This window comes from Macrobrachium rosenbergii, chromosome 55 (assembly GCF_040412425.1).
Source record: "Macrobrachium rosenbergii isolate ZJJX-2024 chromosome 55, ASM4041242v1, whole genome shotgun sequence".
NCBI lineage: Eukaryota > Metazoa > Arthropoda > Malacostraca > Decapoda > Palaemonidae > Macrobrachium > Macrobrachium rosenbergii.
The window spans coordinates 63,997,820-64,024,484 of NC_089795.1; the positions used below are offsets into that span (position 1 = coordinate 63,997,820).

A 26,665-nucleotide genomic window follows, 5' to 3' on the forward strand; every position below is an offset into this window, starting at 1 on the left:
TTCGTGCGAGAGCGCGTGTGTATGTGTGCATGTGTGTGTGTGTATAAGAGAGAGAGAGAGAGAGAGAGAGAGAGAGAGAGAGAGAGAGAGAGAGAGAGAGATTCAGCTTTGCAATTAAGCTCTCATGGAAATTAAATACAGGTCTATGCACAGCATTATTCAAGGCTGATTTCTTTGACAAAACAGTAAGAGAGAGAGAGTTAATGACAGCAAAACAAGTGTGAAGTGACGTTAAATGATTCATTACAAAAAAAAGAACAATACAATTATATCTCATTGGTTAACAAACTCGCCTACCCAGCCGAAGACCCGAAATCGATAACGCAGGGAAGGGAGGAGGCGGGTGGGGTGGATGGGAGACTGGGCCCTTTTCCTGAAAAATTCATTTCCTCTTTGAATTAGGCACTAAATTATGTACCTATGAGTGATAAGTAGAATTTGGTGGGTCATAGTCAGGGAAGCGAAAGATACAGCGTAAGAAACTTCTTCCCTTACTGACTACAAAAATCAGGACAGTCACCAGCCTCTTGAACCACCTTCTCTGTGGGGCTAATGTTTTAAAACATACATACATACATACATACATACATACATACATATATATATATATATAATATATAATATATATATATATATATATATATATATATATATATATAGAGATATAGAGAGAGAGAGAGAGAGAGAGAGAGAGAGAGAGAAATTTTCTTGAGGCTCCAGTGGCACATTTACAGCTTAATATATTATAAAAACTGTTACTATATACAGAGTATATATATATAATATATAAAATACATACACATATATACATATATATATATATATAATATATATATATATATATATATATATATATATATATATATATATATATATATATATATATATATATATATATATATATATATATATATATATATATATATATGAGACAAAGTTGTTATTCATATCCATAACCTTTTAATAAATTTATTGAAGGAGTGATACAAGAAGTTAAAGAAAATCCTTTGTATTTGGATGCAAAGTTGTGAATGCAAGTGCAATAAAAGTTTGTTGATGATAGAGTACTGACCCAAAGATAGTGAAAAAACTTCAGAAGCTGATGAAAGTGTTTGAAATTGCTGCATGTGGAAAATTAAGAGGAATATAGGAAAGAGTAAGGTTATGAGGGTAAATGAAATACAGAAAATGGATCAATGAATGTTAAAGATGATTAGTTAGTTGGAAGTAAGGAAAAAAAAAGTGAATGGCAGGATCTGGAGAGATGGGTCACAGAACAGGCGAAGCATGAAGGCGGCAGGGGGTGAGCCAAAGACAGAAAATAGGTTTAGAGGTGTCTATATGAGGGAAAGGGGTGATGCATAAAGGGGACGTTGAACCAACTCAAAATTATGGGTGAACAATATGGATGCGGGGTGTAAATAAAAGAAAAACACTGAAGCGCTTCAGATAAATGTTTTGCACTATATGGGCATTAGAAGAATTCAAAGCGTAAGTCTATATTTGTAAAAAGGGTTACTGTACGTGAATGAATGGATCACCGTTACAAGATGGTTCGGTAACGTAGAAAGAATTCAGAATGGTAGGTTGGTGAAAAAAGACGATAATTCAAAACGAACAGAACGAAGGGGAAGAGGGTGACCTAGGAAATGCAGTTGAAGAGGTATTCGAAACGGAGGACCTTTATGTGTAGGGAACGTGAATGCAAGCAAGTAAGAGGTGAGTGGCAGGAAAAGTACATGCCATGATGATGACTTTTCTATGTACATGCAGGAAGTGGATAACGTTTAGTAATTTTTTTGCAAGTGCCCCTCGTCCACGATCGACAGATAAAGTACCGTTAAGGAAGACACCACTGTCTTCCTTCTCTGTAGCCATACCATACTAGGGGAACAGGCTGAGTGTTGAAAATTATATATATATATATATATATATATATATATATATATATATATATATATATATATATATATATATATATATACATATACATATACACATATATATATGTATATGTATGTGAGAGAGAGAGAGAGAGAGAGAGAGAGAGAGAGAGAGAGAGAGAGAGAGAGAGAGAGATGTCATCGCAATTTCATAATCAATATTAAATTTTTTCGGATAAAGAATCTCTTTCTAGAAGGGTGATTTAATTTTATTGGACGATGAGCAGTATTTCGACCAATGAATTCACGTACAGACATTATATCTAGGCATGTTTCTAAACTGGATGTCAGCTTTATTTTCAGGATATTGTTTTCATGAGTTGAAAACTCATTAAATATTCAGATGTATAATAGTTTAGTGTTGTTTACAGGCAACTGTCTCTCTCGGCGGAATAAATAACTTTACTGGTTTGTTTACAGTTTGTTATTTATTTAATGTAGTCTAGTTGAAATTTCATAAAAGGGGATCTATTGAAGCTTCGGAACCACACGCGGCACGAGAAATAAACTTTAAATATATTTTATGATACATACAAGCGCAGGCTTAGTCACAACTGAACAATATATTCAAAGGAAGACTGTCATTTCGTATTATAGAAGAAAGCATTTCACACTCCTAGAACAAAGACATTGAAGACACCAGTTGAATGACAGAAAACATCAGTAGCAATGCCAGAAACCATGTATAAAGAAGATTCCCAATCCCTCAGTCTAGCAACTGATCGAACTCTTCCACGTCACTGTTATTCACAATGGAGAGAGAGAGAGAGAGAAGGGGGAGTGTTGGCGCTACCTCAAGGGTGAGACAGAACAAAATTCCGGGGAAAAGAAAAGTTGTACAGTCCAAACTTAGAAAGGCATAAACTTTATTTGATTGGGAAAAGGAAGTCTGACGTTTGCAACATGGGAATAGAAAAGATGATGGATAAAGTATGCTCGTGAGCAATACTCCTCCTATTTCTCATAGAGAGAGAGAGAGAGAGAGAAGAGAGTCAGTCTTCGAGGCAGAAATATCTGAGAGAGAGAGAGAGAGAGAGAGAGAGAGAGAGTCAGTCTTCGAGGCAGAAATATCTATATCACAAAGCTACAGGTTTAGCTGAAAACCTACCGCTCGATAATGAATCAAATGAAGGTGGTATAGAAAGGTTTGTAAGGTTTCAAGGATTGCACATTATAGCGACGAACAGTGAAAAGTATAATAAGATTTCCGTAGATTTCCTTAACATAAACAGATCTAAACAGATGGGTGCATACCCATTTGGGGTTTGACCAGTATTCAATATAAATCCATGCTGTCCATTTGAATGGAAAACTTCAATTACAATCTGTCGTTAAAACCACGAACACAGCGCAACCCTCTCTTTTTGATGCCTTAACCAGTCAATTACCCGTTAGATATACTGTATTTCGGAATCCAAAAATACAGCAGTAAAGAAGGCCCTCTATGTTCTGTTATCAGAAGTATTAAAAATGCAAAATCAAAGACACTTACCTTGAAAAACAGCACTAGAAGACGTTCCTCTGCCTTACTCAGTTGAATTATCTAAACCAACGCTGCCAGAAGCAGCCACATTCAACTGAGACTTCAAATGAAAAGCGTAACAAGGTCCGGGAAGAGGGGTGCAAGTCTCTTCAGAGGACAAGCAGATTGATCTGTTGTAAAGAAACAATGAAGATCTAAAGTAAAAATACCGTCAAGTGTACTGCGGTAGACAATACTGTTATCACAAAAGAAAAGCGAGAACCCAACGCTACTGATTAAATTAATCGAGAAGAAAAACGAGAACTGCAACACTACTGCTATAACATACACTGAGACGTGACGGTATTTCTAAAGAAATACATGCCCTCTACCAGCTTCCTAATTGATTAAATGTTGAAGAGGACACCATTACGGTTTTTGCTAAAGTAGATAGCAACGCTTGATTGAAATCTTAATACCGTGGAGGAGTAACCCCGACAAGAAGTCACGCCAAATACTAACGGAGGGACAGGCACACGGAACGACAAATGGACATCCTCTGTTCATGCAGGTATATGCACGATGGTCTGTTTCCACAGTGTATGGTTGAAATTTTTCTAACCATGTAAGAGTTGTGATGACTAGTAAACGTCATAGGCAGACAGACAGTCATTCAGTTGATTCCACTTCAACAAGCACATTTATGCAATAATAGTCTATATTTCTGCCAGTTTTGACTAAAATGCCTTACGCTGTTTAGGTGCAATTGCATGACAAAGTGTAAAAGCCACATTGACAGACAGACAAGGTTATATGGACGGATGGATAATCTTCATTCATACAAATCTATAAAAAATAGTCTACTATGCACAAATTCTAACAAAAATCCATTCAACCTTATAACAAGAGTTTTAATGATTAGGTGAGACAGTGATCCTGTCGGACATACAGATGGATAATATCCCTTAACGCAGATCTGTGCGTGATGGTCTTTTTATAAAAATTCTGACTGAAATCACTTCAATAGTACAGGAGTCGGTGAGCGTGATGGACACACTGACGGGGATATACAAAAACAGACGAACAAACGGGGGGGGAGGCGGGGTGGATACAAGGTCCCCCGTGTTTGTCGGTAGGGGACTAACAACAAGACATACATCACACTAGAAAAGATAAGGCAATGCCAACCGTTACTAGTGTTTATATAAAAAAAGCATTAATATAAATAGTACAGTATGAAAATTCATCCTACCGTCTTTGCAAACAGAGCAAATGATGAAGAAAACTCATTAACAGGTCAACATGAAAACTCTTTTAATATATGATATGAGAGGTAATATCCAGGAGGAGATGAGCCTTTGGTACCCTTAATGACTTGAACGTCGTGTACACATTTCAGGCATATAGAGAAGCAGGACTGTTTCCCTGGAACTATACCAGAGAAAAGAAACGTAATCTTATTTGTCCTTTGTGTGGTTTAATGGTGCAAAAAGTTATTTATAATGTATTTGGCTTACACACTAATAACAATCAATCCTGTACTTCTTAAAACCTTGCTACAATTAGTAATATTCATCTGGCATTCTTCTTTAACTATTTCACCATTTCAGAAACAGAGAGTTATTATCCAGCATTCCACCGATGTGTTCTAAATATAGCGACAAGTGAAAAGTCTAAATATAGCGACAGGCAAATACTGCCACTACCAGTTTATGGGTGACCGATATATGGTCTTAATGAGACATCGAACATGAGCAGCGGCAATATTGAAATCCTTTCGATGATAAATTCTTCCCCTTCAGACCTTCCCCTCTCTTTCATGTGCAAAAGATCAATATGAGGGAATATTCCTCATCTCCCCCACGACTTTATTTGAACCTACTGAGACCCATCCTATCCTGGAGCTCGAAGTCTAGGGAACAAGGATGAGGATGGAGAGGAGGGAAACGCACCAAGGAACCGGGGTCGAGGATGAGGGTCGAGGGAGAGGGACAACATCCCGAGTCCATTGTGTTGGTCTTTCGAGACGCACCTGCTTATAAACAATTGTCTCGACACTGCAGTGACGAGGACCTGGTGGGAGGCCAAAGGACCTAACAATCTCTCTTTATTGGATAGGATTTTCAGCCTTCCGGTCATCTCTTCAAACCTGGTATTGATTCTTAAAGAACATGCACTCCCTGGCCCCTCCTTTATCAAAGAATGAGAAAAGAAACCAGAGGCCATTTGAAAAGGATTTCTTTTTTTTCATCCAAGAGAAAAGAGGCTCTTTGCGAACGAAAAGAAAAAACAGAGAAGGAAAAGTGGAGATGGGATTCAGTAGTGTACAAAGCAATGATACTTATTTCGTAAGTGTTTGCAGACTTGGTTAGCAAATAAGAATCGTAGGACAGGTCTCTGGGATTTACAGTGATGTACAGTACAGTAACTCACATGGAATTCTAAATCATACTTTCAACATAGAACTTTTCTAATATAAATTACTGAAATAATCTCGTACTGTAGTCAAGTCTCATAACTTTGATTTTTCTTCTAGACTGTTTGTAACAATTACACTTTGGACATCTGAGGGAAGGAGAAACATTTATACACAAAAAATCCATTTTAAAATCATTAAAATCTCAAATCCGTGTTAGCCTGTACTCTAACATTTTTATGTAAAGCAGCAATATACGGCCAACTTATTTCTTACGAATACACGTACGAATGTGCTTACATCTATTTTTTACACGAAAATTAAACTCCATTGAAAACGTCAAACTGTTTTCCATAGAAACGAAAACACATTTCACATAATATTTAACAGGGAAACCCGTGAGTAAGAATTACCTAGTTCTTTACAGTACTATATGTTTTCATGATACTGCCTTGTAATATGTGTAGCATTCCATGTTTTGATATATTTACTCTTCTATTTATCATGCATTATTTGTAATAATAATGATTGTTGAAATATCGTATGTAGTGTAGTGTCAGATCTCAAAAGAGTTAGTGATTTAGATAACCTAACAGCGTAATTTAGAATTAATAATGCATTTTCAATGGTAAAATAGTATATGAGCAACACGTTGTGTGGTAGGAAGGCTTGTTTCACTTCAGTTATCACCACAAAAGATAATGTGTTGACAGGCAAAGAGATAACAATAGCTGCTCCGTTCTGGAAACCAACTCGGGTTTTTTGTTTTGTTTTTAGAACATTCCAATCATAATTAACCAGCTGCAGTCTGTTTTGATCGTGTTAAGACTTCTGTAAAACCTTTGTCCCAAATGAAAAAAGACTAATGATTTCACAATGTTACATGTGGTCTATACGATTTTCTGGTAAAGGCGTGTACCATTTGAGAAATATAAAAAAGTGTTGCACTGAAGCACATGGCAACTGCATCATGTTTAAGATTGCATTGCTCTGATCATGTACTGTCCTGATTGCCTTCAAAACATTATGCTTTTCTAGAATTTTCTCTTGTATCTCATTCCCAAAATGCCTTATAATGAGGTCATTTGATTGTTTCATTTCCTACTGGAATCATAAAGTTTGTTCATTCTGATTTCAGAGACTGTTAGTGTTTGGTTTTTTCTCTCTCTGTCTCTCTCTTCAAAAGAAAGAAATTTTAACGTAAAATATTTGTGGTCATTGATATTAAACTTAGGATTCGAGATTCGAATGTAGGAAAAGTGTATTTATTTGGTAACAGCGTCATACAAAAAAAATGTTTGTGAATCTAAAGCAGCTGCACTTCAAGTGATTTTGTAAAAGTTTTCACAAGCTTGTGTAAGGTAGAGTGAATTTTACTTATTATTACCATGGTATCCTAAGGTGTATTAGGGAAATTTTGCCTTAGTGAAATTATTATTGATAAATCTCTGGTGTATTTTTGTGCGTTCTTGTGTTTGCAATCTCTTGATTTTTCACATTTTATATATTGGTGATTTAACATTTATTTACTTAGCATTTTAAATAGTTCTTGATAAATTAACATTGCATACTTGATTTAATTTTCATTTATTAAGATTTTTTTCAAATCTTGAGCATTCTTTATAGTTTAAATTTTGCTTGATTAATTTAATTTCTTGATAAATTAAAGTTTTGTGATCTAGTTTTGTTTAATAATTTAACTCAAAAATTAATAAAATTTTTGTGTTGTTTTCAAGTAAGTAAATTTTTCAGATTGTGAATTCTAATTACAAATTTTGAATTTAAAAATAAATTTTTGTATTTGAAATTTTTAAAAAGTCATTTATTGACCACCAGTAAATAGGATTAATTGTGTGCATAAGGCAAAGTGGTAAACATATTTTGTTCCTTTAGTTTTGCTGATGTGAATAAAGACCAGGGAAACACTTAAAGTTGTTTGATAGAGTGATGCCTTTTTACTCTAGTATATTTCTTGTTTAATTGTTGATACCTCACACTTGTTTTGATAAACTTAGTTCGATTTTTCACATGATTAACGCTCTTTCACCAAACTATCGTTTCCACTCTTCCTCCTACACGACCAAACAACCTTAAAACATACCGATCTATCATTTTATCTACGCTAACCCTCATACAATTTCTATGAAGCTCTATGAATCTCCTCATTTTTCACCCTTTCAGTTCTTCTTACGCTACATTAAGTGCGCAAGCAACGAACCTCAAGAGCTTCATCTATGGTCTTTCACTCACATTCACACTTTATTGGCATAAATAGCAGTTGATTCAACAGTATCTTCTTAGTCCTCTCTCCATCTATGTACTCTCTATCCATATATATATATATATATATATATATACTATACATATATATATATATATATATATTATCCATATATATATATATATATATATATATATATATATATATATATATATATATATATATATATATATATATAGAGAGAGAGAGAGAGAGAGAGAGAGAGAGAGAGAGAGAGAGAGAGAGAGAGAGAGACTTGATATATGCACGTATAACGAAGTGGTGTAAGTTTTTTTGACAAAATTAAATTAAATTATATTGAAGTACCTTAACTATGTGATTTTTTTCGTTTTCAAGAGGATAATAACCAATAATAATACGGGTTAATAACATTTTTGAAGAATAACTAATGTGAAACCTTTATTTTTTCAGGTAGGCAGCCAATAAAGGTTATTTCATGCAGCGTCCAAAGTGAAGGTACGTTTCCTTTTACTCAGGGATTTAATTGTCGGTCATTTTCTAATAACGCAAAAAACTGATAATATGGAAAATGTGACAACAGAATAAAGAATAGGGCGTACTCTTACAAGATTAACTGAAAGGAATTTGAAAACTTGCTTAAAAAATAAAAGCTATTATGAATATCCTACATGCTACCAGCTACATTCCGGTAACGCAACACCTACCATTTATTCATATCAGGCGAACGTCAAAAGCCTTCCAACTAATGGGCCTTTTGTAATATTCGGTGACCACAGCGATGAATATTTTTTGTCATAAATAGAGAAACGCAAAATCACGAAATTCCAAGGCCATCATACGAAATGCATGACATAGTGTTGCCGCAGAAAACGATATGAAACAAAATACTATGAAAGTTTCCTTCCTACTGGTTACTTTTATGGCTTTCTAGATTTTATAAATCAAAACAAATATCTGGTGACATTAATGGGGAAAAAGTAGATTCAATCAAATTAAGAATTAATTAAGGCCATTGTTAGATGCCTCTCATGAATCTCTTTCAGTTTTCAATACATTCGTATTCACGTAGTATCAAAAACTTCAAATTTTAATATTTTTATTTCCACATATAGGTTCCTGCTGCTCCATATCATGTGGAATATCATAAAAAATCATAAATATCTGTCTGACTGCCGTAAGTGTCTTGAGATGTTTTATTCTTAATTTACCTATGAAATGAAAACTCCAAGTATTAATCCTTTTTCGTGTCATAAATGATAAGGCTTAGAAGTCAAAGAACTAAGTAGTGACTGTACTATATACTCTATTACAAGGATAATAACAAAGATTGAAGTCCCTCAGGAACATGACTCGTGTCTCATACATCTTCATTAAATAAAGTAATATTTACAGGAATAAAATCAAATTTACCTCATTCCTCCAAAGCGTTATGTTGATGTTTTGGCTTCTAAAAGGCTCCCCTTTTTCAGAAAGTTGCTGTTTGCCTTCTTCGGGAAAAGACTCGAAAAAAAAGCCGTCATATACCTGCTGAAAGCTAATTTTTTCTTGATAAAGCCATACAGCACGACTAGTCAAAAATGTACTGTACACCCGCCTGATTTCTTATCGCATACAAAAACAACAGCATAAGCCAGTGACTTGATTCATGAGTCCTAACTCCTCCTCAAGGCTAAAATTAAACCGCTCGAACTAATCTGGTGAAAATCCATTCGCTGATCGAACGAGGGAGATTGCATGCTTCAGCAGCAACACGACATAGAAATTAATCTGGCAGAGGGAGTTCCGCAATGCCTTGTCAAGTTGGAGCTAATATAATCTTATGTAAACGTTACCGAATTTTAGTAAACAAAATAATGGGGTTGAATGGTAGGGATTGCAATCAAGAGAAATATTGGTTACAATAACCTTTCAAATACGGTAGACTGTACGATATTTGTGCGGCAATATGCATTTTCAAACACGCTGTCCTAATTTTTGAATAACGCCGATTTTCGCTTGGCACGGAATCTAACCATGTCAATGTATGAGGAGTGGTTTGAAAACTTAATTTCAACGTATCATCAGCTGAAGTAAAGTTTCTTCATATTAAGCCATGTTACTTGTTTTGTTTATTCTCTTAAAATTTATTATATAACGTCACTCTGCCGTACTGCTTTTTTTTTTTTATCAATGATAGACAATTTACTGCATACGCACAAATCAGAGCATAAAAAATTGTTTTTAGACGATGTATATGATTCTCAAAGTACAGCAACCATAAAAATGCAAAGAGCCATACGTAAGTTGTGATTACCCTATATGTAGTCTAACCATAAAAATACAGAGCCATACGTAAGTTGTGATTACCCTATAAGTAGTCCAAGACATCAAGAGACATAAACAAAGGCTTTTGAACAATCCAAATTTACTAAATTCAATAAAGTACCACAAGTTTGAATGCAGTCACTACGATAGCGTAACTGACAAGTCTGACTTAGATTTACAAGCTTTAAACTCAGTATCTGTTTTCTTGAAAAAAAAAAAAAAAAAAAAAAAAAACACTGAAGGCTGACGCTATCCTCTTGAAGATGTAATTCCACAAGGTATTTGTCACTACTTGTCAAAAGGAGGAATGATAAGAATGATCTTTCGCTTACCGATCCTTGAATATTGATCCCTCTCGAGAGTTGTCATCTGTCTTAGTCTGATAACAGTTTTTCCAGAGCAATCACGGTGACGCGATGTTTAAAGGGAACGGATTTATCTTTCTTCTCTTTTGTTTTAATGAAATACGAAATCAAATATCTCGAAGGCACGAATCTGTCAAGTGTTGTTCGTTTGAGGATACAAAAGATGTTTCCAACCTGGAAGTTTTAACGTTATCTTCATATGTAAAAGTGAGTACTGGCAATCAATAAAATTTTATGTTTAGGGGTAATATCTGGAAATAAAGTTCTTCCGTAAATGGAAATTTGACTGTGTCCATATCATAGACTTCATTCATCGTAGTTTACGAATAGGCAGTTGTCGGTGGAAATGGACTTCTTAAAATCATACCAGAAATAAAGTAACATGCAAGCTGTACATATCTGGCATTGTTTGACAAGAATTTTAATAAACTTTATTGTCTTATTTATCCAACTGCCTAATTAATCATATAATGGTTCACATTTCAGTATTTTTTTATACAAACGACATCATCATTATTCATGCATATGTACAGAAATCCTTGTGGAATACTATGTAAGACCACTGAGTTACATATACTATTCTAGACCTATGTAACTCGCATGCACATCAAATGCAACTTGAAAGAGTCAGGAACTACGAAAGATGGTGAACTAAAACTGATGAACTATGACCAAACAGACATCTGACCGTGGTCTGGTTTATATCATTCCTACAAAAGGAAATCGACCTCTTCTAACAATCTTCTCCATATGTCAAACGTCCTGGGATGCTACTGACATCCACACAAAATAAGAATGTTTAATTACTGTTAGAGCAAACGTATTGAAGTGGGTGGCACTTATAACATTATTTCTTTAGTTGCAGAAAACCTTACAAAGTCCTCCTATCGCTCTAAAAAAACATTGATTGATACATTTTTAAGTGCTTCTGAAAAGTAAACTTACAGTCAAAGGAACTGCTTAGCATGGTCAAATATTTGAAAGTGGATTAGACGCAAGAGGAGATATCAGTCAACCCCTGACAATACTAGAGTTAGTTCTCATGGACAAAATTCTTTCTTTGCAATTTATTAAAAAAAAACTGCATTGAGGATTAGTTAAAAACTATCAACAGCCAGTTTACAAAGGTAAATTAGGTTATTTTATTTTCTACTCTTAATAAACTTATTTTGCAAGTTATTGTATGCACAGGAAGATAGGCATTTTCCACCTTACAGTGCACTGGTAAAGCCTAAACAAGAAGCAATTCAGAAAAACTCAGTTATCTACAAAGATCCCTTACTTTGTGATCCATTTCGAAGAATTTCTTTCGACAATCTGGCAACAATTTCAAGCATTACATTCCTTTTAGCCAAACAGTTTGTCACTAGATTTTTCATCATCTTGAGTTTTTATCATCTTTTTGTTTTGAGTCTTATAAATATGTCCTTGACAATAATAGATTAAACATGTCGTGTCATCCTTCACCATAATTATTTGTACGAGGTAACCCAGCTAGGGTCCTTTCTCTTACATTTCACGTCGAGATATCAAACTACCCTTTGCATAGAGCTAACGAAGTACTCTGAAAGTAGATGAAAGATATAATCGGTTTCCTCAACTATGGTAGTCAGTTCTTTAAACATGTCTCACATCATCTTTAGGAACATACGAAAAGTTTTTTGATTGGGAGAATATTCCTTGGATCTTTATATCAACCTTGAAAGCCACAGGGCTTGAATGTTTCTGCAGAATCCAATGAGAAAATTAAAGAAAAAATATTTTACTATGTTACTGATTATAGCTTTTTCAGAATCAAGGGTTACAAAATTATTTTTAAAAAGGTTTCCTTCAAGAGTGAAAAATAACGTATCAAGTTTCTTTTTGCTTGAATTTCGTGCAGCAATACACAAGTACAAGGTTTCTCCTGAATAATATACATAAAATCTAGTCGGAGCCCGGCAGAAGCAGTGTTAAATGTAAAGTTAAAAAAGAATGCATATTTTTCTGCCAGTAAATCTCGATCAGCATCAACTACCGTGATAATAATACTCTCCTCTACGGAGAAAACGAAATCTCCCTCCACTTAACAAGTTTTTTGTGTGGGATCATTTATAATTCAGCAGCGAAAGCGAGAATATGGGGGTGAAAATGGATTCTTTTTCTTCTGGCCCATTACTTTGATTCCTTCTGGGAGTTTCCTTTGTCTTCTGCTAAGGCTCATATTGTTTGTGAAGAGAACCAGCTGCTTCAAAGGGATACTAAATGCACGGTTTTGAATCATAATATGTGTAAATTCCTCTGTGTTGGAAGCCCTTTCCTTCTTTTATAATGCCTTGAGTACCGTGGATCTACTGGTGTCTGGGTGATAATGTAGGAGCAGTACATTACTTTGCAAAACATTTTCAGTGTTTCAAATCCTCGCCGCATTTTCCTCTTTCATCGCAGTTTCAGCCAAAAATATTATCTTCATTCATGTTAATAGAGCAGTCTTCTTCTGGCATGTTTAATATGTATGAATCTTTTATTACGTTCTGTTTCTTTTTTGAAATCCACACAGCTAGAACTGTGATACAGTTGGAACTTTAGACACGCGCGCGCGCACACACACATACACATACAAACGTGATAAAGTTCCAAATGTATCACAATTCAAGCTGTGGATATATATATATATATATATATATATATATATATATATATATATATATATATATATATATATATATATATATATATATATATATATACACACACACCATATTCTACATATACATATATGTACAGTACATAGTATATATCTATATATATATATATATATATATATATATATATGTATATACAGTATATACATGTACATATATACATGGAATTAAAACCTAAAATTAGAATAAAAAACCAAGCTGCAAACTAAAGAAAATTTAAATTTTAAAAGTTCCCAGTGAAGATGATTTTACCTTACGAAATCTTTTGATTCTTCAACCAGCTGAAAATGCTGGCTGTTTTATCAACATCTAACATACCATTAATCTGGTTGCTGATTATCCTTAATTGCATCATCACACTTTCTCAACCAGGGAAAGCATAAGTATGAAATAATCCCCGTAAGACACGCCTGTTTATGAAAGTTTCAGCCAACGACACTTTCATGAACAAAAAGTCCATCGACGAAAAACAGAAGCACCAAAACAACCATAGCACCTGTCACAGGTCTGGTGAAACTAAGGTATAATTAACTTAACAAAAACAATTTCACTACAACACCTTTGCCAGAAATAATAACATGAAAATTTGTTTGGAAACGTACCAACGAAAGAGTTCTGCGAACAACTTATTTCAGAGATGCATGCGACAAATGCTCACGATCAGTTAGTAATTCCATTTATCACTGGCGCTTTATATATGTAGAGAAACTTTAATTTTTTTTTATCTGGCCAACATACCGATGGCACAAACCCTCCTGGTTTGGCAGAGTAGAAGCGCTGCCAATGTAGTGCCAGCATGTCTGTACATACTTACTAATATTTCAAGAGATTAAGTTAAATCCAGGGATATTATGCATAGTAACCCTGCTATGCCTGAAAATATGAGGGGGGGGGATGTTCTTTTCCCAAAAATTTCCTATTCCCAAGATCTACAGTATATAATTTTTCATGAAAATACGTATAATATCAAGCATTCTGGACCCGAATTCCCTTTTTTGTTTAAAATACTTAAAACGTTAGCATACATCGATTCTCGCGCTTACAAGTCAGGATATAGCAGTCATCATATCTGACGAACAACTTGAATCAGTTCATGTGCCATCATATTTTTATATGGACACGTGCCGTCCTGCGAGCACAAGATCGGCTGGTCGGTAACACCAAGCACAGATCTTGCGACATTTACACCTTTACTGTTTTAACTCAAGAATGAATTAATTAGAATGTATAAAATTAATCTTCATGAGAAAACCAGTTCCATTTCTTCGGTCCCTTTTCCCGATATCATAAAGCCTCACTTTCCACATGTTTTGTGTTCTCAAATTATGGCAAATTTGTTTACGAGTATATGCCTCGAATGTTCATTTATCTCACTTAAAAAGGCTCCACGTTGGATTTTTTGTCTATCTGTAGTGCAATATTGCTGTCTACTCACGGAAAGAATGATATAAAGTAATCTAACTTCATGACTCAAAAGTTATCCAGGTTTTCAATGACCCCAATCTTATATTTTCTCAAGATTACCTTTCTCTGTACAACAGTAAGGCTTCTCTGTTTTTATCTATTTTTTCTTTCGATAATAATTCTTAAATAATTTTCCCTCCAAGAAAGCTTCACAACATCCAACAGGCCACTTCTTTCAAATTTTTCGTTGGCTATCAGTAATCCTTTGATGAAATGGTTCAGTAATATAACTGTTTCTTCCCCTCCTCTACCATCTTTTACAAGTTTCCCCATATAAAAGCAAGGGTTTATTCGTACAGGAAACTTTATAGCAAGAAAGGTTATTTCCTTAATTTAAAAAAATCAGAATGTTTTCTGTGGCTTTTCAGTTTTCATCCTGTCTTTAACATTCTTAATTGGTAATGCATTCATATTAAATTGTATGTCTTCAACAATACTTACGGTTTTTGTTTATACAAACTTGCACACATACAGAGACACATACATACTTACATATATATATATATATTATATATATATATATATATATATATATATATATATATATGTATATAATATATATATTCTATATATATAATATATAAATTTTCATTTATTAATTAGTCTGAATTTTTTATAGCTTACACACGTGTGACTTTTTTTATGCACGAATATCAAGCCACAAATATTGTTTAATATCGAATTCACTATATAGCTATACCTTGGGAATCAAAATTGATATCTGCTTTGTCTCCTACCAGGGACAAAGAAGCACCCTACCAATTATAATTCCCCTTGGATATAAGTTATTTGTAATGCATAGTTAAATCCATATTAGACTATATTTGTGGCTTTAATAATATATATATATATATATATATATATATATATATATATATATATATATATATACACACACGTATCATTAAGAGTAATTCTTGATGTCTTGCTTCTAAATTTACCCGTCCCTCCTCTTCCTTCCCGGTTCCCGTTCTCCTACCGGAATTTTGCAGTCACTTTCCATGGCATTTCTCGAACATTTTCGGCTGACGTTGAGATTTTCCATAATGTCAATATATACATCAAAGACAAAAAGTTGGAAGCCAGGACCATCACCATCGTCACCCAGCCAGCCACTCATTTACATCATCCTAGGGAATGTTATCACCTCCATTGGTGACACAGGAACAAGAGTCTTCCACCTCAAAGCCTTGGAAGTTAATCATCCCCTCTTTCCCATTCAAGATAAGGTTCCAAACGTGCTACAACGCCTGAAGGTGACGTCCTTCCAAGCAACTGCAAAGATGTAAATGGCAGATTTCAGAAAATACTTCCGATGATCCTACAGAGTCGGTCACCCCCACCCCCCCGGTTCCAAGCCTTGCTCCTTCTCCTCCTCATCCTCGAACACCAACATCACCTTCTCCAAGAACTTCCTTTGTTATACCTGATTCGCTGCATTAATAATACCTGTTTCACCAGCTATCACTCCACATTAACCCTTTCTTTGTTAAATGAATTGTACATGTATATATACTTCATGTATATGGTGTGGCGCTGGGAACCTTCGTGTAACATAAAAAGAAACCGGATAAGGAATAAAATGTTTATAAATATGTATGTATATGTATATATATTTATGTGTGTGTGTTTGTGGTTTTAGTGGACAGTCTGTCAAACAGGCAATTCTCATAGGTACTAATGCACTTGTGCCATCAGTTATATTGCAACCAAACTTCCAATTTTTTGTAAGTTTTTTTATCTTCTAGGCATAAGCTCTGACGGAAAGGACAAAAAATGTTGCAGCTCATTTATTTATCATTCTGCTTGGAGTTATTCCAGCATGAACACAACTAAAATTAGGGCTATCTTACAAAGAAATTATAAAGTTTTAAAATGGCAGTGCATTAATACGATTAAATGATAAAAATTAAAATAAAAGTTGGAATTAACATATAAAATATAGTTGGACACAGACATGAGTGATCTCTCAGAGCAAGATTTTCAAGACCTTTCACTGCCATAGCTCATGGGGACAGTGTCCAGGTTCACCCAAAAGGCCCATCATTGGTGCCAAAATCACTTAAGCCTTCTTTCACTGTGGTACTTGATACGATATCCACTCAGAACTGGAACATGTAAGACAGATATTGACAAACAACGGATATCCCAGAGACATCTTAGAGGCCATGATAAAGATTATGGAAGAATTCAGTAAACAGGACCAAATACTAGAAAACCCAGTAAAACCATAAATATCTATAACAAAGTCACATACGGAGCCGCCTTGAGGCAGAAAGGAGATGCACTTCAGAGAAAGCAGAAAGGAGATGCATTTCAGAGAAAGAACACCTATGGAGTAACACTGCAGCCACCCATTATGTAGCTAAGAGTCTGGGACCATTACATGTGTAAATGTTCAGAAGAAACATGAAAGCCCGTCGATATCATATACACTGGCCACAATACAAAAACTCCCAGGATGTGACCTCAAAGTATCCTAGCAATGGAGCCATACATCAACATGATGTGGATGTTAAATAAAGTTTTGTCTTCTTTTGAACTCGACCTTCAAGATAAAAAAAAATGTGCAGAAAGTCGGAAGCGTTGTCGCAAATAAGTAGAGACCACACGTGCCATAGCATTCAAGTAATGTATGTATGAATGTGTATGTGTGTGTATATATATATATATATATATATATATATATATATATATATATATATATATATATATATATATATATATATATTATATACATAATAACCAATATAATAACCAAAATATTCCTGGGAGTATATTTTGCAATCTATATTTCCAAAAACCATTAGCTCTACGGGAACATTCCAGACCCTAGGATTCAATATCTGATACTTTGATAGTCTGTACCTAAACTCTCATAGCCTAATGAGTCTAATCTTTTTACAAACCCTAGAGTTTTGACCACTAAAAGACCTCCAAAAAGTTACATGAAGAGGTGATTTACTACTTGAAACGATATCACAATAGGACATTGTAAGAATCCAGCCAGCTTACCTGGGCTGTGGGGAATTCCAACGTTTCAGACCTACTGGCAAGGAAAAATTCTTTAATATAAGATTAATACGAAATTCTAAAATTGTGTCTTTCCTGGAACAAATTTTATGCTGTTGCAAAAGTAAAAAGGCTCTACTGTAATTGAGGAAATTAATATTACATTAGCAATTCTAAGTCGCAAATGACCTTTTTAAACAGACTTCACTCTCATAAATATTTAACTGGTTTAATATTTAATAGGGTCCACTTTTTCTTCATGGCAATAATAGAGAAAAAACACTGAATAAAATCCGTAAACCTTTCTAGTTGTTACAGCAGAGATCCCCGCTAACCCAAATCCTCCCTCAAGACCTCTTCATTCTTTTTACTGACCTAGAAGATAATTAAAAAAAAAGACAATAAATAACACTGCATAAAAATGACCCCCAAAACTTCATATGATGAAGATAAAGGCAAATGCGCAAAGTAATGTCAAGTATAATTATGTCATTCTGTTCGAGTTATAAATATTAACAATAAATTTCTAATATTTCTCATATTTCCCTTTGACTTCAGCAAAAAACAAGAGTTACAAAGAACTCAAAAATTAGAAGGATAAACATTGCTTACAACAAACACTATCGCATGAAAATGCGTATTACAATCACACTGTACATTCTTCCAGAACTGTGAATATCTATAAATACAAATACTCTAAATTACCTAGTAATATAATCCATGACCTATCCAAAAAATTAATGCACCATTTTCCTTAGTTTTAATATGTAGCCTCTTAGGTTAAACCTGCATACATGAAAACAATGCAACCACAAGAATAATATTTTTTTCATAAAAAGATATCTTTAACGCCAAAGAAAATCTTCAAGCATTCACGTACAAGATTCGAAACTTGAGACAAAAAATGCCCTTTCTGAAATATTCTGCTCTTAGTAACGTTCGAACACTATCTATATTTTTCTAATAATGATTAATCTAATTATTCTTAATTAATATCTTTATAGTGAAAAAAAAATACGTTGGTTACTACGGCGAGCGATAGTTTATGGCCAGAAATACCAAGTGAACCGGGAACTTTAAGTGAAATATATTTTGGTTCGTTTGCTTAGTCAATTAATTTTGACTAATTATTATGCAAATGAATAATCACTCACGCAAAGCCTACTAATTTTCTATGTTTCAATACCCTTTTGTGCCTGACATAAAACAGCCATCTAAAATATTTAATATCACACAATAATGTACCTCATGTTCCATTTATAATATAAACAGAATGATCTTACTTGCAACGCATATTTTGTCGAGAATATTCTTACATTTTTGTTTGTTCTCGACTGATAAGAGCGAAAAAACATTATTCTAATCTAAAAAGGCCCCAAAACATAACTGTTTCACTCTCATTATTTCCTGTTCGAGATATAGTACGATCAATTCCTTATTTTTATTATTAGGAAAAATAAGAGACAAAATTATTACCATAAATTTTTCATAAAAAAATATATATATACACACACACACACACACACACACACACACACACACACACATATATATATATATATATATATATATATATATATATATATATGCAGAGCCTGTAGAGAAGGAAACAAGGAGGATCATTCAAGCAGACATCGTCTATCGAACATCGTCCAATAAAGCACTGTCAAACTGCAAACTTACAACTAAGATTCGATGACCGTTGAGAGCCTGTGAACTTGCCTGAACAATCTGCATCTCAATCTAAGGATCGAGTAACATCGATCAAATGCGAAATGCCTCGAAAGACGAGATTCGTGTTGTTCTATGTTAATCAAGAGGGAGCAGTTAAATATAAACTCTTCGGCAATTCGTAAAATTAATTCTGCATAGAAAAACAAGGATGTATATATGAAGGAGCATTTCCCGTTCATGGGTCGATTCAACTTGTAATGCTGCATAACGTAACAGAAAAAGTGGGGTTGTTTTCCTATTATCTATATTCTAAACCTGGTGATGACAAAAAGAGCCTCTGCAGCCTAAACAAATTATCTCTATACGTCAGGTACATTAAATTTAACGACCTGAATGTAAAGCAAGTCATATACTACGCTATTACGAGCAATTATTCTCCAGACAGAAATACACTTTTTAAAAGCTATTGTTGTGCATCACCCTTCACGTATTCTAAAGGACTGACAGTAATAAAGTATTCTCTTATTTCATATATATTCAAACAAGAATTTTATACGTAGTTTTATTCAGCGTTTCATCACTCCCTGGAAAAACATCAATAACTGTTGAATCTAAATGCATCTGATATTCCGTTCTTATTTCCGCTTCTAGGTGACTGAGGGTTTTGTTCTGAAATCAGGGAAAATATATTCTCTCTCTCACTCTCTCTCTCTCTCTCTCTCTCAGACACACACACACACACACACACACACACACACACACACACACACACACACACACACATTATATATATATATATATATATATATATATATATATATATATATATATATATATATATATATATATATAGTGTGTGTGAGTGCGCGTTACATGTCTTGAGGCCCCCTCTGCTCGAAACGTGGTGAATGTCGTAGACCGGTCTTGCGCCGTCTAGCCTTGGGTAAACCGGCCAAGAACAGGCTGAAGCCACATGAAGAGCTTCTGGTATGGACGCACAATCACCATTATTCTGCACAGTGTACTCATACTAAAATTTGCAGCGCAAAGAAGAGCCAATTGCAAACATAAAGAATTTAACAAAGTTTTATAGAACATGAAGAAGACTAGATGATTTCGTATTTTACTCCACTTTGTATTTTACGTTTTATAAGCAGCCACCTAAACCGAAACCTTAGCAACAGCCGTAGAACAAATATACTGATTAAAGTCATTATTTACCTATTTAGTGGACCATTTTCAGTATTTCCGAATTACGGTAATGCACCTGAATTAATTTACAAGTGACATTATTGGTATTTGCGTGAGAACTGGACTTCACACGCTCACCCCAAAAAATTTGAAACACTCCAATAGCTGTTGGACAACAACCTACGAGAGCCAAAGGGGATACTAAAGTTACAATCCAAAAATGAAGCATGATTAATGACATCTACCAACTGCTGTGAAACGACATGAAGAAAGACAGAAATACATCTTTTGCAATGACTGTGTACTAAAAAAAAGGCAAGAAACACATTTTAGGTAAGAAATGGATTGGAAAACTACAGTAAAAAGAGAAGTAACTGAATTTCTAGTAATGACTAAGGAGGGTATTTTCGAGATAAAATGGGAATATGGAACATAATGAATACTTACAAGGGAATAAAAATGATTTACAAAACAGGGAGACTTAAGTAAATCAGGTTACATTAAATCTATTTGAGGAAATTACTATGAAAATAGATTCGCAGCATGTACTTTCATTTAAAGCACCATAATTTCAAAATAAAGATTGTTCTTGAAGTTAAAGATTGCAGTATCCCATTCAGAAGAATCTAGCGTGAGCCCCAATGTTGGCTGTACATTCTATATCTGCAATAAAATTCATCCAAATGAAACAATATTTTCTCCCTCTTCTTGACCACAAACAGCGACAAAAGTAAAAGCTCCTAAGAATTACCACTGGTTTTTCGTTGTTATTAATTCACTTATTTTAAAAGTAAAAACAATGCCTTTAACACTGCCTTTCGCACAGCCAAGTTAATTCTTACCGTTTTAGACAGACTGTATTTGGTGCGCTGTCAACATCTTATATACCGGAATTCTCTTACTCCGAATACACCGCAGATTTTCATTGTTACTCATTATTTTTCGAAAATATACATGTGTTTTGGAATAATACAAAGGAATCAACTACAATAAAAAAAACCCACAATATTAACGAAATGCAACGTCCAATAACACACCATTTGTGTGTTACAAACTCCATACTTAGAACTGCCGTCGTCCAGCCTTCAGCCATCCCTCTCTTGGCCTGTCCTTATATATATATATATATATATATATATATATATATATATATATATATATATATATATATATATATATATATATATATATATATATATATATACACACACACACACACACACACACACACACACATATATATATATATATATATATATATATATATATATATATATATATATATATATATATGAAAAAATGAAGGTTCCTTGGTCCTAGCTTTGAGACGTTGTGTAACATCCATCAGGTCGAGACTTAACGCCTCTACACATGCATATATATTTTTATAAATATTCTTCTGTTTGCCCTCTCTACATTATTTTAGTAGGGATATTATTCTGACCAAGACAGGACAGTGTCTCTGTCGAAGCTAGAAGAATGCAGGCAGGGAGATAGGCCGTGTGTTTTAAAAAAGAGTAACGTCTTTTAGTAGTGGATAGTTTAGCATTAGGGGCCTAACCCACAGGGAGGGGTTTTACCAAGTTGCCTCTGGTGAAGGTGGTCTTAATCTTCCTTTTTCCCTGTTCTATGCATTTGGCAATGTTTTGTTAAATTTTCAGACGGCCGGAGGCTACATACAAGCGTTACTGACAAGACACAGCACCCTGACCTGACCCACGAAAGGCAGAGAGAGATCGACTTTGAGACTAAGAGCACACGTCGTGCTCAAGCTAACTTTGCGCTTTGTTCTCCTCCTGTCTTTGTTTACTAGTGAATCGACAATACACATGTTTTTTCAAGAGTCCCAATTGTCCGTTGCATTGCGCAAGCAACCCATGTAAACAGTAAGTCTGAAATTGACAAGTATCTGCTGATTGCTAGAAACTCTTCCTCTGTACTTAATTTCCACTGTTTCCCCTTTCGCCACCATTTACAAGAGAACCTGGTATAACTGTATTTCTTTCAGGAAGTCTAGTGTATGAATAATGATCATTGCCTAGTGAAATTGCATAAGCTATTCCCATGCATTAAGTAGGAATTAGGGAAGGTCAAGTGCAAGTGAAAAATCAGGCAAGCCTTGGATCCTGATCACCATTGTTTGGAAGAGAACTATCCTTTACCAGTGCTAAAACTGCGCACAATATCTGCTAGTGTACAGACATCGTTGCGTTATATTTTGTAGCTGAAGCAGGGAAAATTGACTGTGTCTGACGTTGACTAAAGGTTCATGTAATTTCCTCGCTATCACAGCACAATCTTTCTTTGTCGGGACTAGGTGGGAAGTGAAGGGGTTTGATGTAATTCCTTTGTTACAGAAATAATCCAATTATTAATACTTAGTTCCAAGTGGTGACCTAATCCAATTAAGTAATTGTCTGTCTTTTCGGGGTAACTTTCAGCTTCAATGGACAGTTTACGTGTGTCTTCGGCGAAGCAAGGCTACATAAAATACAGTAATCAATTAAAAAACTCATTAGCCAAAGCCCACACGTAACAATATATATATATATATATATATATATATATATATATATATATATATATATATATATATATATATATATGTACATATAATACAGACAACCATCAATAAAAATGAAGAATTTAAACAACAAACCAACAGGGATATGGTGTATGTTATATACAAATTTTCAAACATTTTTAGTATTTCTTTTCATTGAGCAATCAAATAAAAACGGGCAAAATAATATACAAAACTATTTGAGATAAACACATCACCAGCTAGCAGACTATACACAATAATTTTGTTTTGATGATTAAAAGCATCGACTACGGGGCATTTATTCATGCTAAAACATTACAGTGATGCATTTTTCATTAATTCTCGCGACTTTGGATTACCTGGTAGAATTTTAACGCAATTTTATGCATAATGATTCAAACAACAATTATTAAGACTAAAATAAATACGAACTGCGCAAATGGTTAACTAACACATATGCAATTAAAAATACTAGAAAATTCGAGTAAAAAAAAGTAAACAAAAATGCACTCGAACAAAGGGACACTTCAAAGCTTTCAAAACAACTGGAGCAAAACCACTCGGTTTCCAAAGCATGAAAAACAATGTGAAAGAAAGTTTTTCGTTTTGTCTAAAACACAGAAGAGCATTCAAATGTAGCGAACATATTAAACAAAAAATAAAAAAAGGAAAAAAGAAGAAAAATGGAGGTCGAACTCGCGTTTTCTAAAATGTAAAATTGCCATAATAACGTTCACATTTGTTTCAGCTTTCTCTTATTTTTTGGGATGCCAGAGGGAAGAGTGAAGAAGAATACAGGTGCAGTTAATTAGTCTGCGGAGCATAAAAAGAGAGGAAAATCATATATTTACACTTATTCACCATTTCCAAATCCTCTACTATAATACAGCTTCATTAGACCTAAAAGGACAAAATTTCTTCGAACAGACTCTCACGAGAAGCGTGTTGTTGTGCTCATGCAAGGTATGAAAGAAAATCTCTTCAAATTACAGCTGCTATGATACATAAAGAACAAAAATTCCACTATGGTTTAAAAAATGCGTGTAGCTATTGTCAGTAATTCTTGATTTTGTCGTCAGTAAATAGTCAGTTATTGAGAGGAATCATGTATTCCCTCCTGTTACATATCGGATACTATTACCAAGGCATAATGCAAGAAGGCCATATATTTTTCAATTACCGGTCACATTACTCACTGGCAATACAATCTATGAGCGCGAGCGCGCACGGACACACACACAAACACACAAACAGGCAAATACACATATGACTTAAAAAAAAAAAGTTGTACATAACCAGGAAGGGAAAGCATAAACATCACAATAACGAAAGCTATATTAAAATCATAATGACTCATTTATTTTGCCCATTAAGACGGCGCAGAGTTGCGATACAGAAAAACCGGCAAATAAGATAAACTAACACGATCCCACGAGACTGCACTGGGAAGCATTCTCCTCAAACAATGTAAAATATAAAAAGATTTCAAACATCGGAATTTCATATTATCTACTTATTTATCTATATGTGCTGAAGGTTAGGCTCTGAGTATGCTTGGGCTACTCTGATGTGGTAGTTTCTGTGCTGCAGTATACCTACCGTATTGAATTTTTAGGCTTTAAAGATAAATAAAAAATGGTTTCAGTGTACTCACGCTGAACAAACTATAAATAAAAATATTTTCTTTTCATACTTCCTCATGTTTTATAAATTTAATATAACTTCAACTGGGTTATAGTTATCAAATAAAATTAAAATACCGGCATCTAGTCGTCCAGCAAATATTATTTTTACTGTTGGGTGATGACTGCGTTTACTGGAAGTTCATCGTAATAAAAGAAGTATTGTAATTCTCACAAGTTTGAAGAAAAATATCAATAAAAAATTTAGATATTGAAAAAACATATTGCAGTCGCTATTACGGCTTAATAAACTAGGGCAAATACTGAAGCACTATTCTTTAATTAACGTAAGTTCTGGTGACTTCACACCTTGTTCCGCCGTTTGTTTGCAAGCGATCCAGGTGATGGCACGTACTGCTCAAGCAGTGGTGATGGCTATGTATTAGGGGTGGTAGTTGGTAGTGTCAGCATGGAGAATGATAATATTAATGGTAATAGCCAATAATTTTAGTGATGTTGGTTGATAGTGTTGTGTTATTAACGATGGTCGATGCTGGTGAAGGTGGTCAGTGGTGATATTTGCCAGTTATTTGCCAGTTACATCAAGTACTGTAACTTAGCCTTTACATGATAGGTTAATAAATTTCAACATTCCTACACATGAAAATTTTAAAACCAGCGCGGTTTGGTCCTTGTTCGCTCGCGCATGCCTCTTCTTGCTGGAGGGGAGTATGTGATCCGACTCTTTGTGTTTATGGTCGGTTTCTGGGTAGCGATGCTTACTGCTTCGGCCATTAAGAGGCAGTCATAGTTGTATACATATACGGCATATATTTCTCTTTGGCAAAATTGTATTTCCGGCTATCAAGTCCATTTTCAAATACTTTCCACAAAACAGTTTCCATTCTCATGTGCTCAAATAACTCCAAAGATGCCCACATTCCCATTTGAATCATTAATGAAAAACATTCTCTTCTGTTCTCCAAACACTGCAAGGCACTTATCCACTTCTCCCAAATGCAATAACTTTCACTAAAGTTCTTATTCAAACCCGATCAATATCCAACCACTATCGCAATTCTTTCCTGTGCCATGCTTCATCTTACCCATATCATAGTCACCTAACTGCCTTTTTCCTTTCAGACAGGCATTTCAGAACGACAATGCTTTTCACATGCATTGTCTTCCCATGCTCAGACCTACCACTAAGGAGTGCCGACTTGATATGTAACTGACTACTTAGATTAACAGAGCCAATGTGGTGCATAAAAATACAAAAGCAAACTGCTATGCATAACCAAAGAATCAAATTACAAACTACACATAGGCTGACAGGGCCAAAGTATCTTCCAACTGGCTCCTATAAATGTATGTAAAATGAGGGTGCCTTGAACAAACTTTGGGAGAGTATATGCTATGCTGTGGCAGTGCAGGACTATCAGCAACTCGCTCTGTTTGGGTCATGAGCTCAAGCCTTGCTCAGGCCATGATAGATTTTCACTGTCACACGACTTTACTGTGAATGCATCTTAGAACTGGGGGTTTGGCAGGGGGCAAAGGTCTATCTGTGGAGACAACAGCATACACTGCCTTGCTCTCTTTGAATGGATGTTTATTTTATCATCTTTTTGTTATAGGTATCTATCTGAATTCACCACTTATTAAAACTGATCCTTTGGCTTGGAAGTACAGTGGGCATATTCGTAATGAATCGACTTCCACTTGAGAGGTAATTTATTTC

At 34.5% G+C, this 26,665-nt stretch overlaps 1 protein-coding gene and 1 long non-coding RNA gene across 8 annotated transcripts in view; one reads left to right on the forward strand and one right to left on the reverse strand.

The window, feature by feature from the left end:
- Positions 1-26,665, forward strand: part of LOC136835342 (potassium voltage-gated channel subfamily KQT member 1-like) — a 924,117-nt gene that overhangs the window by 413,086 nt on the left and 484,366 nt on the right. The gene's annotated exons all lie outside the window — the stretch shown is intronic.
- The window catches only part of LOC136835344 (uncharacterized), a 276,698-nt gene continuing 253,499 nt past the window's right edge, over positions 3,467-26,665 (reverse strand). The window contains exon 3 of the long non-coding RNA XR_010852111.1: positions 3,467-3,596. This is a non-coding gene — a long non-coding RNA (uncharacterized lncRNA). The remainder of the gene's footprint in view (positions 3,597-26,665) is intronic.